We start from the raw sequence: 6,573 nt of genomic DNA on the forward strand, positions 1-6,573 counted from the left end.
TCCTTTCCTTTCCTTTCCTTTCCTTTCCTTTCCTTTCCTTTCCTTTCGTTTCCTTTCCTTTCCTTTCCTTTCCTTTCCTTTCCTTTCCTTTCCTTTCCTATTCGTTTTTCTTTTTTTTTTTTCCTTTCCTCCTTTTCCCTTTAGTTAAATTATTTAATTAATAATAATGTTCACTTAATAATTATTTTTCCTTTGATTAAATTATCCTTATCTCAACCTGTGAGTTCTTTCCTCTTCTTCTCCCAGTGTTTATGGATCCAGTCTTCCTCCTTCTGCTCAAACAAAACTTACCTAGTTAGTCACTTGGATGACTCTCCATGTTTGCAGTTACTATAGACTGTTTTATAAATGTAATGGCTTTGATTTTGGTTTGTTTGCTTAAGAAAAGCTCATTTTCATTTTCTCTTGTAGGGCATTTTCTTCTTCAGTAGATTAGAGGAGTGTATAAAAAAAAATAGTGTAATAAAGGTAAAAATATATTTCCATTTCAATGAGAAATGGCATGGTAGCTATGAACATAGCTAGACCAATTTATGTATAGAAATAAAATGCTCACTCCTACCCCTAGGGTTTTCTCTTTTTCCATATATTTGATTTAACTGCATTTAAAGTTCTGTATACAGATGAATCAATCATTGTTTACATTATTTTGTTACTGCAGAATGCAGTTCTTATTGCTTTAACATTTGCATTTTTAAACTTTTGTTTTGTTTTGCTTTGCTTTGCTTTGCTTTGCTTTTGGTTTTTGTTTTCACAGTACTGGTATAACAAAAATGTGAATGATACCTGATATTATCCCATTTTGATAATACCATCCCCAAATATGCACAGTATGTTAAAAGCTAGCATTATAGTTCAAGAAACATAAAAAATCAGGACAAGTATTCATAATACATATTAGATAAAATAAATAGTAGAAAATAACTTTACTTTTTATTTTTGAATAAAATTGTATCTTCATTCTCCTTAGAAATAGATCAGCTTAGATACATCCATATGGAGTTATAGTCCTTAATTCAGACATTTTGTTCTCTTACATTAAAAGAATTCAGGTTAATAGCATAAATGCCCAAACTTGTTTTCCTTTTGAAAGTGGAAGTTTAACTCACTGTTTTCTTGTTCTCTTACATTAAAAGAATTCAGGTTAGTAGCATAAATGCCCAAACTTGTTTTCCTTTTGAAAGTGGAAGTTTAACTCACTGTTTTCTTCCTACTTAAACAACATACAGCTTCACAGTAGAAAAACACAACAAAGACTGAGAGGGGAGAAACGAAGACTGTTTATAAATACCTAAGTGTGTGAGACAGAGGGATTTGGCCAACCTCTTTTCAGTGGGGACTGGACAAGGGGCAATGGCCACAAAATAAATCACAGTAAGTTCCGCACCAATATGCCAAAGGACTTCTTCACAGTGAGGGTGACGGAGCACCAGAACAGGCTGCCCATGGAGGTTTTGGAGTCTCCTTCTCTGGAGATATTCAAGACCCGTCTGGATGCCTACCTGGGAAACCAGCTCAAGGGAACCTGTTCTGGCAGGTGGGGTTGGACCTGATGATCTCTTGAGGTCCCTTCCAACCCCGACAATTCTGTGATTCTGTGATGCTAGGTATTGTCATATTTAATAGAACTTCTATTTCCATAATGGAAACCCTTACAGAAGAGATTTTTTTGTTTGTTTTGAAGGCAAGGCAAGGTGAAAGTGAAGGTGAAAGAGGAAAAAGTGAAAGCAAACGTGAAGGAGAAGAGGAAGGGGAAAAAGGAGAGGCAAGTGTGTATTGGGTTTACATGGCAAGTTTTTATTTATTTATTTATTTATTTGGGGGGGGGGGGGGGTGCAGGCATGGCCTCTGGGAGAAGATTCCAGAAGCTGCCCCATGTTGGGTAAGAGCCAATTTCAGCCAGCTCCAAAAGGGAGTCATCGCTGACCAGAGCCGAACCTGTAAGCGATACTGGTTAGGCCTCTGTGAGTACATATTTAAGAAAGGAAAAAAACTGCTGCCCAACAGCAGCTGGGAGAGCAAGAAGTGAGACCCCGCCTTGCAGACACCAAGGTCAGCACAGAAAGAGGGCAGGAGGTGCTCCAGGCATGGAGAGGCCCCTGGTGGAGCAGGCTGTCCCCCTGCAGCCCATGGGTCCCACAAGGAGCAGATCTCCACGCTGCAGCCTGTGGAGGAGCCCACAGTGGAGCAGGTGGATGTGGCCTGAAGGATTCTTCGGCCCATGGAGAGCCCCCGCAGGAGCAGGCCCCAGGCCGGAGCTGCAGCCCGTGGAGAGGAGCCCACACAAGAGCAGGGGGCCTGAAGGAAGCAGCTGCCTGTGGGGGACCTGTCCTGGAGTATTTTGCTTGTGACAGATGGACTTCAGGATACGGACCCATGTGGGAGCAGTTCTTGAAGAGTTACTGCCTGTGGGAAGCCCACACAGGATCAGTTTGGGAAGGACGGCATCCCATGGGAGGGACATCACACTGGAGCAGGGAAAAAGAGTGACTGTGAAGGAGTGGCAGAGCTGAAGCATTAGGGACTGACTGCAGCCCCCATTCCCTGTTCCCCTGCACTGCTCGATGGGAGGACATGGAAGAGGGTGGATGGAAGGAAAGTGTTTTTAGTTTGTTTTGGTTTAGTTTCACTTCTCTAGCTTGTTAGCAATAGGTAATAAGTTACATAAATCTCCCTATGCTTAGTCTGTTTTGACCGTGATGAGAATTGTTGAGTGATCTTCCTGTCCTTATCTCAGCCCTTGAGCCCTCTTCATCATACTGTTTCCCTCTTTACCTTTGAGGATGGGGAGTGAGAGAGTGGTTGTGATATTGCTCAGCTGCCCAGCTGAGTAAAACCACCACAAAATGGAAGGTAAAGTGAAAGAGGAAGGGGAAGGAGAAAGTTCCCAAATATTCCCATTATTTCTAATTTTGACTCTACTGTATACACAATCATTTCAACAAGGCACATTTGAAGATTACTGGGGACTTCTCTCTAAAGATTTTAATTAACATGGTGATTTACAACTGACAGTGAACTGGAGAAAATTGTGAAGCATTGTGAGGATGTGAAGACAGGCTTGACTGGATTTGTAAAGAATTTTTTTTTTTTGAATGTCATAAGATACTCTCATTATAATTGCAAGTCCAGACCTGAACAATGTTGAAAATCTGAATATATGGGATTTCTATCTTTTGATATTAAGCAGTCGTCCAAATAGTACCAGATCCTGTTCATGGCATATAGATTAAGCTTACGTTTCTGTCTGGAACTGTTAAAAATACGTGAAAATGTTGTGTTGCAGTGTTACTGAAAGCAAAGAAAAATAATATAGGAATGCGGTCTGCAGTTTGGATTGGCATAGTTATGTGGAAAAAGATGATCGAAGAGTTAAAGCTCTGTAAGTTGCTCAGCACATAATTCATAATATTGTGGTATTTGCCTGGCTTAATATTTAAATGCATACTTAGGATCATATTAAAATTAAATCATTGAATTGTCTGCCTTTTGGCTAAGTGTAGGCCAAAAAGCCCCAAGTAGCATGATATCCAGGGTTGACGTGGAACTGTATAAAGCTTTGACTCTCTAAGTTTGGTGGGCTTCAAATGTCAGCATCAGATAAGAAGAAATATGTTTGATATAGCATACCCTCTTAGAACAAAAATACAGAAAAAGCTAGTCATGAGGTCCTCTGCAAAGCAAACTGCAGCACAGTACATAATTTTTTCTAGTATAGAGAGATAGCATAGTCTGGACTGTAATAGCTCTTTGGAAATAAAAAATAATGTACTAATAATTGTAGAAAGATCAGAATCAGGCAATGTGTGCATGCAGGAGTAGATGAAAAGATTTAGGTAAATTCTGGTGCTGACGAGCAATTCTAGACTAGGACTATAGAAAAGAGGTTGAATTATCGAAACTGAATTGCAAATCCAATCAGGATTTATCAGTGGCTTTAAGTCAAAGATTTTCCACAGGGAAGTAGGAATAAAACAATCAGGGAGGTAAAACACCCAATGCAAACTGAGCTTTACAGTTCATGATGTAGGAAGAAAAGCATACATTGTGACAGAATCTAAATATTTGATGATTCTCCAGTTTGAGAGGCAGGAGGATATCGTGATAAACAAATATAAACCAAGAGGTGGCATACCAGAGTTTCTGTGTTTTTTATGAGATAATTGCAACTGAGAAGTTTTAATTTTTTTTTCCTTTTTTTTTTTTTTTTTTTTTATTCAAAACTGACAAAGAATATACATATATATTTTCACTTGATCAATACTTAGGCTGTGGATTACATGGCTGCTGACTGAGAGAACAGAAACTTGGCTAGATTTGAAACAGAACTATTGTGTAAAAAGGTTATATACTGTAATATTTTGGAAATATCATGCATTTTAGCGCAAGTCCAAATAACAATGAGATAAAAGAGATGATGTTGGAAGGCACTGGAAATGAACTCCCACACATGTCAAGTAGTTAGGAGTTAAGTGCTTTTCTCTGATGAAATGATTTTAAGTGGCAAGACTTCATACCTTTGTAATACAGTAATTTTTGTTTCAATTTTTGCTGATTTTTATGTTTGACATGATTGGATTTGAAATTTCTTCTCCTTAAATGTGCAATATATATATATTATAATATATGTATATATTCAAGAATACTGTGGGGAAACACACTGAAAAGTCCAGACAGTAATTATGTGTAAGTATCTATACTTTTGAAAGTGTAGATGTAGTATAGCTTTTGGAAGCTGGATATGGTCTTTTAGGCACAATCCTGAGAAAGATAAAACATATAAATTACAGTACATACTGATGGTACAGACATTGAAAAATATATATATATATTATTTTTCTAGACCTAGAAAAGTAAAAATTGTTGGCCTGCACCAAGAGAAACAAATGACAGTGCAATATGCCAAATCAGACGTAACTTCTTGGGAACGTTGTTCAGTTCTTGCAGTATTAGTCAATATTATTCACCAATAATCTTGTTTTTCTTCATTTTTCTTCCAAAGTAGGTTTCCAGGTAACAGTATAAATGAACTCTGTCATCAGGTACTAAATTGGGATCATAGGAGAGGTATAACAGCCTTAGGTACCTTAAAGATAGAGACTCAATGAATATTAAATTTTGTACAGCAAATTCTATCAGAAAATGATGCTTATTTGTCCATGCCTAAGGTTAATTTAAAAGTTCTTCAGCAAATGTGTTCCCTTGAAACTAGCATGTGAACAAATATTTTCTTTGTAAATGTAGTAATTTACAATATTTTCATAATTTACAATAAAAGTAGTCATTACAAGATAATTATTGTTTGCTGTTTTATGTAAAAAAAAAAAAAAAGTACATAAGTTGTTTGCTGGACAGGTGTTTTACAAGCTGTATAGAATCACCTAAGTTGCAACAGCAAATGATAGTGGAGCAAAATATTAACAAACTTAACAAACAGTCAGTAAATCAAAGAAGCAAATCATCACTCCTCAAACTGACCCAAAGACCTACCTAAGTACCTTTTTTTTTTTTTTTTTTTTTTTTTTTTTTTTTTAGGTCTCATGATTTGGTTTAGGAAAATATCTGGCCCTAATTATACATTGCTTTTTATAGACCTACGTAAGTATTGACTTACGTGATACTGCAGCTGATCTCTAAAATTGATGAAAATTTGACTTGCAATATTTAAGAAAAATATTAGAGAGAATCAAATCCAGAAACAATAGTATTTGTTGGCATTTTTATGCTGAAACTATACTTCCAAAATTGTATATCTGCTCTATTTTATATTTTCAAGTATTTTAAAGTTTTTTCTCCCAGTGTGACAGAATCATCAAGCTAGACATTTGTACATGACATGTCACAACAAGGAAATGACAACTCACCACACATGCTTTCTGTACTTAAGGTAACATTCCTATGCAAATCAAATGTTCTTTAAAATCATTGCAATATTCAGAATACTTCATTGTTCATTTAGCTTGGTTTATCAAGAGATTTGACTTTGGGGTAGAAGTCTCAGAAATTAAACACAAATTCTTTGAAGACAAATGAACAGATAAAGACAAGTGGAACAAAGTTGCTGTGCTTGTTCATCTTGTATAGGATACTCATGTAGGAAAGACATGTAAGAAGTTCCAAAACTAAGGGAAACTTTTGGGTGGTGCTTTCATCATATTAAACAGTGGTACATTGATTGCAAGACAGGAAACATAAGAAATCAGGTTTATCTTGATTTTATATTTTTAAAGGAGCCTTTTTACTAAGCTTGCACTCGGTATGCATAGGAGCCAGAAATATGCCTTGAGTGTGCGTGTGTCATGCCATAAGCAAGCATGGTATGATGACTAAAAGCACATCATATATTACCTGGTATTTTTATTCCTCATGTCCCATAGCTCTATTAACTATAGACATCTGTGGCTGCTCTCACAGTTTATCATTTCTTCTTTTTTTGCCAAGACTTTGTTGCTGGTCTTTCATACTAAGAGCTCTTAGATATTGCTCAGTGTAATCTTTCCATCTTTCCTGGTTGTCCACAAAGCTGAACCTCAAAAAAAAAAAAAAAAAAAAAAAAAAAAAAAAAAAAAAAAC

Source organism: Oxyura jamaicensis, chromosome 1, assembly GCF_011077185.1.
Source record: "Oxyura jamaicensis isolate SHBP4307 breed ruddy duck chromosome 1, BPBGC_Ojam_1.0, whole genome shotgun sequence".
Lineage (NCBI taxonomy): Eukaryota > Metazoa > Chordata > Aves > Anseriformes > Anatidae > Oxyura > Oxyura jamaicensis.